Here is a 13,925-nt window from a genome sequence, read left to right as displayed (position 1 = left end):
TTCCCTTTGTGACACTGCTTTAAACACTCAATAAAATGTTACATATTAAAAAATAATAATAATACTAGGACAGAACTTCAGTGACCCAAACTCCTCCCATGGAACTTTAGAGGAGGAGAAATAAAAATCCAGGGTTATTGTTCATTGCCAATATTAGCTGGAGTGTGACCAAATAATTATCATAAGGAAGCAACTGAGGGATAGAAACTCTGTGTTAGCAGCTTTCCCTGCCAGTAACATAGTACCCTGGGTGTGTTCACCACTGCACAGCCGCTGCTAGCAGTGTGAGACTGGGCACGCCCCTCTGACACTTACATCACATGCAAACCCATTGGGGGAAATCCTGCCCCCATTGAAGTTAATGGGAAACTCCCAGGATTTCACCCCTTTTCTGTCTTCCTTCCCCTTTGGGCGGGAGGCCCGTGGTGGGGGGTTACCAGCAAGTGGTGCTGAGGCTTCACTAATAGGATCCATCTCACTGGAGCCAATTCCCACTTGGGTAACATCTCGGAGGTTTTCAAACCCGCCTGGGGATTTAACCGTCCAGTTTTCAGGAGTTTTAATGGGAACTTTGAAACATTGAACATCTCTGCCTGGGTTGTTTGTTTGATTGCAGAGGCTGGTGGGGAAAAGCCCCTTTATAGCCAGATAGATTTTCAGGACGTCGGCGATTCTCCCATGTCGCTGTGGTGTGGAGTTTGGGAAGGATGCTTTCCTCTTGCCTCGATGCTTGTCTGTGTGTCTGTGGGGGGCAGGGCCTGACTGGCCAGGCCAACAGCAGTTATGGGAGGCATCTACCTGCTCCTGTGTGGAAATCTGGGGCAGCAGCAGTAAGACCAGGGTAACAGACACAACCTGAAGACTGGGAATCCTGAATAAATCCATATTCCAAGCCCAAGGGTCCCTGCCGAGCTGGAACAGGCAAAGGGATCGCTCTTTTCTATCACTTCACCTTGTTGTGAATAAAAGTTGAGACTCACCCTGGTGCTTTCCACCCAATTCAAGGAGGCATCTGGGGAAAGAATGACAGTTACACAAGGTCACTTGGGTGTAAATACCCTTAAGGGAAGGCACCTCGCTGAGCACGAATTATAACCCCCCAGCTCCCACCTCTCCCCCAGCCAGGGCAGGGCTCCCCCGTGGGCAGCACTGAGCACAATGGAGCCTGATTCTCAGCAGGGTCGCTGGGGATACCAAAGCAGAAGGATTTAATTCAGCTGTTGAAGATGTTTAGTGGAAACTGTCTGTCTGGGTTTCCACAGAGCTATTTTGTTACAAACAGAGGTGGCTTTTGGCAGAAAATTTCAACATTTTGTTCAAAAAATGAGTGTCCCCAAATGGAAATATTTTGGCCAAAAGCAGAAATATTCTGATTCAAATACCACCTGGCTGTTGCATGGGACTTATAGTTCATGTGGCCTCATGCTGCTATTCTCCTCTATAGGTTGAACTGGCTGGCTGGACTTCATTTCCCATGATTCACTGCAAGCAGGGACTCCCATGATGCACTACTTCCCATCACCAAGAGGGGAGAAAGTGGTGCATCATGGGAGAGTCAGAGAGCCCAGCTCAAAGAGACCAGGAGCTGGAGGCACCTGAACTACAGCTCCCATGAGGCACTCTTGCACCCAGCTCCCAGTGAAGGGGGTGGAACACTTTCCAATGGGAGCTTTCCCTGGGTTGTGTCCTTTCCATGAAGGACGGTAAGTGGCAGCACTTTGGCTCAGTCCCCTCAGTCATGGCAATGAAAGACTGGGGTTTACAGGCAAAAGGTGGGACAAAGGAACCTCGGGGACTCAGGTGCATGAACCCTGGGGCCCCAAGAATTCTTTGTCCTCAATCCACAGGCAGTTTGTTGTTGTAACTCTTGGTCAGACAGTCTGATCTGGGATCTGTCCAGTCCACCCCCAATTAACACATTTACCCCCCCCAACCTCTGCCTTTCTCCCTCATGTGCATGTAACCCCAGTAACCCCAATACTCTACAAAAGCTCTTACATTCAATATGATCTTCAGGAGTGTTGCTGGTGTCATGCTGGACTTGTTCCCTGTGGGGAGTAATAAGGACAGGGGGTATCAGTGCTCTCTCTCTCACTTTGGTGACACTGAGTCTGTTTTCAGAGGTCCAGCTGTGAGGAGATTTCTTCCCATGGCTGGTTCTCCGGCTAGAACCTTACATCTCCATTCAGCTCACATTCAGGCGAAAAGCAGCAAGCCCTACTTCTGGGTAATCAGGGAACATGGCGGCTTCACCATTCATGCAGGGAAAGTCTAATAAAGATGAGACTTGAACATCCTGTTCTACTTCAGCAAAATGGCCAAGAAACTAACTAACCAAAACCCCACTAGGTCAGCATGGAGTTAAGATTTGGGGGGAACCGAAAATCCCTGACATCTCAGGACAGAAGTTGATGAGAACTCGGTCGTTTTCACAAAGTTAGAACTTGGTGACATTTTTCAACAGATTTTTTTTTCATGAACAATAGTTTAACCAAAATCAAATGTTCGGCCAAAACCATCTTATTTAATGAAATTTTCAATGAAAAAGGCTTAAACAAAATGCTCATTTTGTTTTCTTTTGAATGGACATTTTTGTTTCATTTTGTTTTACTTTCAATTATTTTGTCAGAAAAAACAACAATGTTTTTGGTGAAAATTTTTGAACAAAATTGTTTATTTAAAATTTTTTCATTCAAAGAAAACTGTAATTTTGGCCCAGATCTGTTCACAGTGTAGAAAGACTGAATGTTCATCATTAAGGCTCAACTCTGCACAGTGTGGAAATGCAGCTTCAGACCCCACTTCTGTCCCTGTCTGCTAACCAGCTCCCACATCCCAGGAGGGCAAGTTGGGTGTAGAGACTGGTCATATGGAAGGAGGAGGGAGGGAAGGAATATTTGCGGAGAGGCAGCTAAGGAGCCCTATAGGTAGGGGCACAGGATGCAGGCAGGGAACATACACTGCTGAGAGTCGGGGTGAGGGCTCCCAGTACCAAGGGTCTGTGTGTCATGTCCCCTGTATCCCCACCAGTTTTATTGGCAGAGTCACTGCACTGGGACCTCAGGCTGGACGGGACGCTGGCAGAGTCTGGAAAATGCCTCTAGTCTCCCCATGCACCTTTCCCTCTCTGTGTCCAGCTGGTCACCCCATGGACTCTCTGGTCTCCCACCTGGCTCTCTCTGCCCCAACCCCAAGGCTGGCTTCTCCCCCTATCATATTCGGCTGGGCCAGGACCATGTAATTTCCTGGAGTCCCTGTTGGGGCAATGTGCAGCTGATGAATCAGTTCTGAGCTCTGGGGCTGTGAGGCCGGCATGGGCCAGGCAGGGTTTAGAACAAGTGTATGGCTGCCATGGCCCTCAGATGGGCAGCAGCAGGTCCCGGCAGGTTGCAGAAGGTGACTGGGAAGTCGGGGGGAGGGGAGCAGGAGTTTGGGAGAGCCCTTAGTGGCAGATTCTGGCTGCTGAGCAATCGGGAGCGACCCTTAGACACTCTCTGCGGGGCCCCTGCAGAGTCTGTGTGTGTGGATGGTGGGGGAGGGGTCCCTCAGAACCCCCTGACTGGGTGATGGGCAGACAGAGAGCCAGCAGCACTTAGCAGCTCCAAGGAAACTGGGGGCAGCCTGGGGCCCAATGAGCTGGTCCCCCTGAGCCGTGCTGCAGAGGCGACTGGCTCAGAGCCCCCTTGGCACAACGTGTTGTTCACATGGACAGTGCGCTCTGAATCCCCATGGGTGTCCCTGCTGCCTGGCTCTCCCCAGCAGGTTGGGGAGTGCTACAGCCGCCCCAGGCACAGACCTGCACCGAAATCACGGCCGCTGTGTGGGAACCCATTGTGGCTGTTTTGGGGAGAATCCGTGTGTGGACACACTGAGCCTGGCACTAAACCAGATGCAGCCGATGGATCTAACGTTGGGTGTTACCCACTGCAGCTGGATGGACTGGAGACTCTTGGTTCCCAGCCAAGCCTGGCTACTCCCACACTTGCCCTAGAAAAACAGACCTGGTTCTAGGGAACTGGCTGGATCGGTCGGTGTTACTTTGTGGCCGACCAGCCCCAACACCCACTGAGTGTGAAGCAGGGTCACTTTCATTCTTTCAAACATCTTGGGGTGATTTTCAAACACACTCACTCTGCTGTCAATAAATGTGGTGGGAACACGTCACTTTGGTACACCCCTTCCTTAAAGTGTCTTCTCCTAACCCCCAGATCCCACCCCAACTAGGGAGTTCCTCCTTCCCTGGCCTTTTCAAAAAATCCTCCAGAACAGACTGAGACCCCCCTGCGTCAGGAGAGCTGAGCTACTCAGCTCCCGGCCCTTCTGTGAGGCAGAGAGAAAGGAGACAGACAGAAAACAAGATGGGACAGGGAATAATCTCCTCCTACCTTTGTTCCCTTGGTAGAGACGCAACTGGAAGCAGTGAGGCAATGTGATCAGAGACGAGGACACGTTTTCTCGTGTGCAGAGAGAGAGAGAGAGATGGAAACTGAGCGTCACGGCCCAAATTCATCATCATATTGATGTAGAGCCTCATCCCCATGGCCCAGCCCAGCTCTCTCCTGCGCCAGCCCCACTGACTGCCCCTGGGAGCGGTGTGGCCAAGTCTGATGATTTTAGTGGCAATGTCATGGCATTTCATGTTCTACGTAAAGCCCCAGGTCTGGGAGTCAGTGAGAATCTTGGCTTTCATTAAAAAAAAAAAAAAAAAAAAGTGTAAATTTATAACCCTTGTGTTTTGGGAGAAAACCCTGAAAATGGGACCCCTCAAAGATCAACCCCCCCAGGCAAATACAAAGACCCCACACTGATGAATTGTTGGAAATCCCATGAGTTTTAGGCCAATCTCGAGATTGTTGGGGTGATTCGAGTGCTGTGAAAGCTTGGGGCTGGGGACGCTGTGTGAGGAAAGGTTGGCAGGGCAGAGCTGTGTCCAGAGCTCTATTTTTAGAGTTGTTAGGCCCTGATTCAGGAAACCACTTACACACGGGCACAGGAGTAACGGCCCTTCCTGACTAGGGGATCCCTTCCTGAACTGCAGCCTTAGTTACCTGCTTGTCGATATTCCATCCATACACACGCCGCTGCCTGAGTCCTAGATTGTGACGATCTCTGGGGCAGGGGCTGTCCCCTTCATTACTGATCTGTGCAGAGCCTGGCACAGTGGAGGCCTGATTCCTGATTGGGGCTCCAGGGCACTACAGTAATATACCTAATAAATAATGTACAGCGCCTAGCACAGTGGGGCTCTGATTCCTGGAGCTTCAGGGGGTCCAGGGTGCTACTGCAATACAAATAATTAATCACAATGATAATCCCTTTCATCATCTCTTTGATCTTTCTCTCCAGCCAGCCTCCCAAAAACACAATTTCCCTGTGTCTTTGATCATCTGTCTCCCCCCATCCCAGCTGACACACTGGGTAGAGGGGGTCGAAGAGGGTGTCTCTGCCACATCTGTCTGTACGTTTGCTAACACTGCTTGGCCTCACTCTCATACCCACCTTTCTTTCCCAGCAGATAAAGCACCACAGCCAGAACCACGACGGCAGGGATTGTAATTCCCAATAGCAGGTTTAGATCCAGCCCTAGGAAAGAATCTCACTGTGAATGGTCTCTCCAAGCAGCCGCCGCTGGCTGGCTGAGTCTTGTGGTAACTGACCCCGAATGTCCTCACAGGGCCGGCTCCGGGGTTTTTGCTGCCCCAAGCGGCGGGAAAAAAAGAAAAGCCGCGATCGTGATCGGCGACAGCTCCACCGCGCCGCTTTCTTCTTTGGTGGCAATTCGGCGGCGGGTCCTTCTCTCCGAGAGGGACCGAGGGACCTGCCGCCGAATTGCCACCGAAGAGCCCGACGTGCCGCCCCTTCCCCTTGGCCGCCCCAAGCACCTGCTTGCTGAGCTGGTGCCTGGAGCCGGCCCTGTGTCATGAAAAAACCCGGGGAGCTCACCCCACAGTTATCTGCAGGGCGACGTTATTCGCTGTTCTTTGTGAGTAAAGCTCATTGAAGTTTTTCCACATTTTGTTTGCCAAACTTTTTTTTTAATCCAAACACAGTTTAACTGAAATCAAAATCTTTCTCCCAAACAGTTCATGTGCATGGGCCTTCTTAGTCTTTCCACAAAAATAATTTTGAAATGAAAGAAAAGATTTTGTTTTGTTTTGAATTGACAGTTTTGTTTCATATCGGTTTTCAAAATTTAGAATTGGAAGGAAAATTTCCATTATCTTTGAAACTGAACAAAGCAAAGCTATTTGTGTTTCTGACATTTTTGTCCTGAAATCCCAAAACAAATGAAAATGTCTAGTTCAAATGAGGCCAATTGAAATTTTTTTGTTAAGTTTCATGAATATTTTTTCATGAAAACATTGACATTTTCCATAACAAGTTTTGAATGAAATAGTTTTGTTCACAATTGTTTGTGGCAATAACTCTGGCTTTCCCGCCAACTCTAAGGGTGAGCTCAAGGCAGGAAACATCCCTGTGGGAACTGCCCTGCTTCAGGGAAGCATCACTTTTCAGGACAGGGCCCAGGTACAAACTTAACTTCAAACAACAACTTTAGTTCCAACAATTGGACTGTAGCAGGTGCTTAAAGTTAAGCGCCTACATAGGTGCTGTCCTGAAAAGGGATGGTCTTGAGCACACGCTTTCCTGAGTCAAGGCCACAGATCTGTATGGTATGCAGAGATCTCTGCAGAGCTGGTCTACAAATACCCAGTGGAAAAGTTTTTCATCAGAAAATGCTGTTTCTTTAAAATCAAAAAATTTTGACACAGCTCTTCGGTGTTTCGGAATCTAAATGTTGCTACATTTCTCTTCTTTGCAATATCTGAAATTTTGACTTTTCATCCTGATTCAGGATGGCACATATCTAATTAGTGTCGCTCTGGCAGGAGTCAGTTGGTGGCGGTATTACACAAAGTTGGATACCATCTTTTCCTACCCATGGGAGTGCTGCACGCAGCCATTGCCAGCATATTGTTAGGTGTTGGTTTGCTGATGCAGACGTTTTGAGGGGAGCTGGGGAAACAACCAGGTTTGAGTTCTGCTATGGTCAGTTCCTGGGGATAGATTGCTGCCTGGGAACTGGGCTCTGGTGCTGGGCTGAAATAAATTCTTGAAACGGGTTTGCCCAAATGCTGTTTGTGACACCTCTGTTCCAGGACTGGAGCACAGAGTGTAAATAACTAATTAAATGGAGAGAAAGAAATTGTAAGCCCAGTTGTGATGACGTATCTGGTGCTTCCTTCCAGAACAACAACAAATACAGTGAGTGCAGAGGGAGCAAATAATTCACTGACTGCCGGTTTAGCAGAGCGGGTCAGTGAACTCCAGATGAAACTCTTGCCCATCAGATCCGTTTGGGATTCCCTTTTTGAAAGAGTCATTTTTCTGCCCTGCAAAGATGTTTCCAGACTCAGTAATGCTGGTTAAAGCCTGGGAGAGCTGCAGGGAGAATGCACCGCGTTGGACAAGCCTGTCACCCTGTTGTGTTGTTGTGTTTCCTCTACATCCATTGTCATGGTGATCACATTCAGACTGGGGATTCCCCAACCCAGGACCCACCTTTCTCTAAATACAGTCCCCAGAATAAAGAAGCGCTTCAGAAGCATTTACCTTTTGGAGTTGAACCCCTGTCACTGCCGCTGCTGGAGTCATCACGTAGGCAATAAATACACAAGAGATCAGAGCAGAGCATGGCCCCACTCCAGGCCCATACGCTGCCCTAGCACAACTACACCATGGGCAATAACTGGCTGGTGGCCGTGCTGCTAGAGGGGGCCTGGGGTTAGATGGATCATATACTGAATCTGAGTCAGCAGTGTGACGTAGTTGTGAAAAGGGCTAACATTGTATGTAAGACACGGAAAGTCTTTGTTCTGCTCTATTCGGCACTGGTGAGGCCTCAGCTGGAGTACAGGGTCCAGTTCTGGGTGTGACACTTTAGGAGAGATGTGGAAAAATTGGAGAGTCCAGAGGAGAGCAACAAAAATGATGAAAGGTTTAGAAAACCTGACCTATCAGGAAAGGCTAAAAACACTGGGTATGTTTTGTCTTGAGAAAAGAAGCCGGAGGGGGGAAACCTGATAACAGTCTCCGAATATGCTCAGGGCTGTTATAAAGAGGATGGGGATGAATTGTTCTCAGTGCCCAGTGAAGGTAGGACAAGAAGCAATGGGCTTAATCTGCAGCAAGGGAGGATTAGGTTACATAGTAGGAAAAGCTTTCTAACTATAGGTTCTGGAATTTCCATCACTGGAGATTTTTAAGAGCAGGTTGGACAAACACCTGTCAGGGATGGTCTAGATTATACTTAGTCCTGCCTTGAGTGCAGGGCACTGGACTAGATGACCTCTTGAGGTCCCTTCCAGTCCTACAATTCTATGTTTCTATAGGGCCAGTGAAGCTCTGGAATAGGCTTCCAAGGGAAGTGTGGAATCCATGTCATTGGACGTTTTTCCTGTCAGGGATGGTCAGGGTTTACTTGGTCCTGCCTCAGTGCAGGGGGCTGGACTTCATGACATCTTGAGATCCCTTCCAGCCTGACATTTCTATGATGTTCCCGTGCCCCAGCTGTCTGGGTTAGGCCATCTGATCTGAGATGAGTGAAAATTGGAGGGCTGGGTTCTTTGTGAAAAATTAGAAATTTTTCTTTTCAGATTTTGATGAATTGCAGCATTTGGATTTTCAGGTGTTTATTATTTAATTGTTCTCGGTCTGCCATTCACCCCACTGTTTGGTGTGATGCTGAGTTACTGGGCAGGGCTGAGCTGGGACACAGACACAGACACACACACACTTACCAGTGACACTTAGGCGCTGGGCAGGGCTGAGCTGGGATCTGGTCACCTGGTTGTTACTGTCGTTGATCTCATACCCACAGGTGTACTTCCCAGAGCTGCCCCCGGACACCACATGGTCATAGTCGTAGATGGCCTTCTCCTGCAAGCCCCTCTGGGACAAAACCTCCTCCCCGTCCTTGCAGAAGATGACGCCAGTGACCAGGAACTGGGACAACACAGAGCACTGGAGCTGCACGGAGTCCCCTGGTCGGGCCGACGTCTGGCTCAGGTAGAGGGTGGGGGCAGGGAGAGCGCCTGGGAAGGGGAATGGGTCAGAGCTGTCAGTGGGGCATTGGTGGCGACCAGCCAGTTGACTGGGCAGGAGATAAATGGTGGGTAGGTCTGTGCCAGTGCAGAGGGTCTGATTCCAGGGCAGCTGGGCAGACAGGGGGAAGAGGTCTGTCTGGTGACCAGAAGCTTTATTCCCTGGGATCATTTGGGTTATGGAAGAGCCTGGAGGCTCAGCTGGGCTGGGTGCCCATTTTCTGCAGCTGTGCACTGTCCTAGAATAAGGGCAGTATGGCCAGGAGAGAGGCGACCCCTCAGAGAGGCCGGCCCTGGCCATTGGGGGCTTCTAGGGCATGGCCAAAATCTTGGCCTGTCCCCTCAGCCAGGGTGATGGGACCCAGCTGTGAACTCAAAGGGGAATTGTTGCTGCCGCTGGGCAGGACATTATCTGCCCAACACCTTCCCTACCCCAGCAGTGCCCCCTGCCTCTTGCCCACGCAGCCAGCAAAGAAATGGCTCTGCCAGCCCCTGCTGGGTGTGGCTCCCTTCCCTGGGTCATAGGGGAGCTCAGCCTGGGTTATATAATGGTCCCTTCTGGCCGTACCCTCTTGAATGCCGCCTGCCCACCCAGGGCTGACTATTAACGGTGCTGCTGACATTTAAGAATGAGGGGCAGGCTGAGTCTATATGGGGGATGAGCTATAGGGGAGAGACCTGCGCCCGCAATGGGAGCCCGTGCGTGGGAAGGTAAATCTCATGAGGTAAGAGCTGTGGTGTTCTCTGCTTCTCAGAGACAGTGCCCCGGGGGTGGGACAGGCTGTGAATGTGACTTTCTTACCCACATGTCACACTGGCCCCGGGTCAGAGCAGAGCTGAGAGGTAGCAGGACAGGGTGTGGTTGACCAGGAGATCTGGTCAGATCCCACAAAGCCCCATCTGCCTTCCCGTGCCATTTCTGCTGACATCACAGTGACCAGGGAGCAGCCCAATGGGTGGTGGCTGGACGCCTGGACAGGGAGGGGTAAATGCCGTGGGCAGATTGGGGACAGACAGACAGACGGACTCACCGGGAACTGAGCAGATCTCCTGGCTGCTGGGACTCAGCGCTGGGAACAGAAAGGTGCCATGTGGTTAGTGCTGGAGATAAAATTTTCCTCTTTTCTGAGGTCCCTCTTCAGGGACAAAAACTGCATTTAATAGAATAAAAATGCTGATTTCTCTTTTGGTGAAGAAGCAAACCCGGGTGGAGGGATAGCTCAGTGGTTTGAGAATTGGCCTGCTAAGCCCAGGGTTGTGAGTTCAATCCTTGAGGGGTCTGGGGCAAAATCAGTATTTGGTCCTGCTAGTGAAGGCAGGGGGCTGGACTCGATGACCTATCAAGGTCCCTTCCAGTTCTAGGAGATAGGATATCTCCATTTAAAAAAAAAAAAAAAAAAAAAGCAGGACATTAGATCTGGGGCATGGCAGGTTCCTCGCACACACAAACCTTGGCTGAGCTGGGAACCACCTTTCCCTTCAGCTCTCTAGAGGGCCAGATCCTCAGCTGGCGTAAACCAGCATTGACTCCTGCGGAACTATACTGATTTACACCAATTGTGGATCTGGCCCAGCAGCTCTCACACTCAGTGTTTACACTGGTTCCCATTTATCTCCCACTAAAGAGGCTCTGCCGACAGTCTGGGCCAGGGGCTGCTCTCGGTTCTGTTTCCCACCAACCTGCTAGGAATTAGAACTGGATTCCCGCATACTCACCAGTAAGCAAGAGGCACAGAGACAGGATCATCAGGGCAGTGGTGGAAACAGATCAGGATGGAAACAGCCCAGGGGCTTCTGCTTCTGATGGAGTTGGGAGGGGACAATCCATAGTCGCTCCCTGCTTCCACCTGCCCCCTCTGCCCTATCTCACTTCAGCAGAAGGGAAGCTCCAGTCTCTCTGCGCCGATCTGCCCCCGTCTGCTTACCAGGGTTGGATGCTCCAGTCAGCCCCTCTCCCTGCTCCCAGGCCCCCTGGGCTCTGCAGGGGTCAGGCTGCAGAGACACTGCAGCTTCTCTGACCTACTCTTTCTCCTTCTTGGGTTTGATATTCATCATCACTCCCCGTTTTCTGACCCACGGCCACAGCATCTCTATTTAGGGCTGCAAAACTGAGAACCGAAGGGGCCTGGTTTGCTTATTTGAGTCTAAACATATCACTGAGGAAACGCCTCCCATCCCATCTCACTCCCTGGGGACAGGGACAGCCCCCTAGCTAAAGGCACAGCTGGGTCAGGGTGAAAGGTCACTGGGTGATTGGTGGGTGGGGAGCTGGGGTATTGGATGAGCCTGAATCTTTTGCTTCAACCTCCAGTCCCTGGTGAGAAGGACCCAGCTCCCTAGGGGCAAATTCATCCTCTGGGTTTAAGGGACCATAAATGGGGTCTTGGTCTTGTGCTGGACCCTCTGCACGGGGTGAATTTCATCCCCAGAGAACACTGACCATGGGATTGCGCTGGCTTCCCCACCTGCTTAGTGTCCACCTACCTCATCCTACCAGCTCCAGCCACTTCTGCACGTCCTGCCCTGACTGCCCCCACTCCCCATTCTGGGCTGCTGAGGAGTCTGCTGTCCCTGCTGAGAGACCGGCACTAGGTCCCTTCCCCCTATCCTGGTTCCCTCTCGAGTCACACCACACTGCTGAGGGGGGAGGGGGACGAGAACACAAGGCAGTTGAGAAAGAGCATCCAGAAGTGAGCTGTGAGCAGGTGAGGAGCTGGAGTCAGTGTCACTAAGCAAGTGGGGAATCAGGGGAAAAAGCCAAAGAAACGTGGGATAGAAATGTAAGGGACTGTTGGCCCCTTACTAAAAGTTAGTGTGGGTTTTTCGTTGGGTAGCTCCCAGTACCAAGGGGAAGGGTTGATGGAAAATGAGGATTCTGAGATTGACAGTCCCCAGAAGCAATGGGGAGAGGCCAATGCTCCAGGTCAGCCTGATTGACAGGGCAGGCAGGCTAATGAAGGAGTCAGGAGGCAAGGAGGGATCTGTCCTCCGTGTAAGCAGGAACTGCCCTGGGTCAGAGTCGGGCAGAGCTAAGGAGAGAGCAGAAGTCCAAGCTGAGCTGGGAGCAGAGCTGCACCAACTGGAACCAGAGAAAAGTAGCTGAGGGGCAGATCCATGCTGAGACAACAACTGCAGCAACCAGAGCCAGAAAGGCCAGAGGAGGTAGAGGAGCACTAGCACTGGGGCTGGGGCTGGGGCAGTCCGGAGCCGGGTGCGGTGAGCATCTGGAGAGTGTGAGGGGGGACACGTGGGCAGACGGCCCCGTGCAGGGATACGCCACCAGTCAAGAGGCCTTGCAGGCTAGACTTGGGGGGAAATCATATAATCTTGATGGGGGTGCTGACGCTGGGGAGAAGGGTCCTGCCACCTAGAGCCTGAGGGCGTGAGGCCACCTCCAGAGCAAGTGTCCGATCCATGCCATTCCTCCAGCACAGCCAGGGCCTGGGCAGGAGCCCCCCAGGAATCCCAGGCCTAGCCTTGTTGGGCGTTACAAGGACTCTGCCACACAGGAGAGTGGAAGGGGAATCCTCAAGATCAGGCAGATCTTTGGGTAAAGGAAGTGGGAGCAAGGACTCAGATCCTTTCACTAGCCAATTCCACTGGGGTAGTGAATAACTCAGGAAATTTCCCCACAATAGTGGGACCATTCCTCCACCTACAGAAAGTAAGTCTTGTGAACAGACATTAACACCTCTGCAGGAAGCCAAGTAGCAGAGGGCCCTCAAGGGAAATCTGTCAGGAGTACAAGGCAGAGCAGTTTTGCAGAGCAACTTTGCACAGTAATTGATGCAGAAGTGGATTGTCCTAGGATGGTGGCTGGGCCCATTTCACCCCTGGGATGGAGTCAGCTCTGCAGAGCAGCTGGACAGGGGTGCGTGGGGGGAGCTCAGATGCTCAGGGGATGGTCAGCACTGCTGAGGTGAGGGTCAGAAGAGCAGAGTTTGACGCTACCTGACATAAGCAGTGCCCAGAAAATGCCAGTATGGAAAAGGGAAAATATTTGTGGCAAGTTTTTTAAAATGATTGTTTCAAAACCATTTGTGAAAAATATTTTTTTCCATCTCTTGGTGGCAAAATGGTAAAAATGAAGGGAGGAGAAATCAAAACCTGAAAACTTTTTAAAAGTTCCCTGAAAAAGTAGGTTAATTAACTGTAAATTTTTATTTTTTCTTTTAATTTTCCAGTTTTGTTTTTACACCACCCCCCCCAAACAGTTTTAACTTTAGAAAAAAATGAAAATGTTTGGCAAAAACTCTCATTTTCAAAATCTGTCATTTTTACATCACAGCATTCCGGTAGCTCTAGCCCAGAGTGATCCTCGGGGCTGTGGGTCAGGCTGAGCTGCTGGCACCCTTGGATGGCAGCTGGGCCCTGCTTGTAGCTCAGACAATGCTGCCCAGAAAGGGCCTGACCCAAAGCCCATTAGTGTCAATGGAAAAACTCCACTGATTTTACTGGTCTGGGGATCAGGCCCCTGTGGAAGAAGGTCGGTTCTACTGTGACAGAGTGTGATGAAGTGGGAATGTTCATTATGTTTTCTCTGAATACTGTGTGGCTGCCTCAGTTTCCCCTATGCAGTTCTTAAGTATCTAGGTGATGGAAGAAGGGGGTGTGATTGTTGCAGAGCCCTAGAGGGCAGATGTGGTGCTGTCTGGACAGAGAATGGCCAACACCCTGTCTCCTGGCAACTAATGGCCTGCACCTCTCCTCTACAAAGGTACCAGCCGAAGGTGTTGAAGAACAAAGAGATCAGGTGACCTCCTGGCCCAGGAAAGGGACAAAGTGAGAGGAGGGGCTGGAGAGTTTCAGTTGGAGCTGGCT

At 50.7% G+C, this 13,925-nt stretch overlaps 1 long non-coding RNA gene across 1 annotated transcript; it reads right to left on the bottom strand.

Moving 5' to 3' along the window:
• Positions 1–2,008: 2,008 nt before the first annotated feature.
• On the bottom strand, positions 2,009–5,577 carry LOC117870347. The gene is made up of 3 exons (XR_004643962.1): positions 5,500–5,577; positions 4,386–4,410; positions 2,009–2,048 (listed from the first exon to the last, which is right to left on the bottom strand). It is a non-coding gene; the product is annotated as an uncharacterized LOC117870347 (long non-coding RNA).
• Positions 5,578–13,925: the final 8,348 nt, after the last annotated feature.

This window comes from Trachemys scripta, unplaced genomic scaffold, assembly GCF_013100865.1.
Source record: "Trachemys scripta elegans isolate TJP31775 unplaced genomic scaffold, CAS_Tse_1.0 scaffold_26, whole genome shotgun sequence".
Classification (NCBI taxonomy): domain Eukaryota; kingdom Metazoa; phylum Chordata; order Testudines; family Emydidae; genus Trachemys; species Trachemys scripta.
Note: the sequence above shows the minus strand (reverse complement) of the source record. Positions and strands in the feature narration are given on the sequence as shown.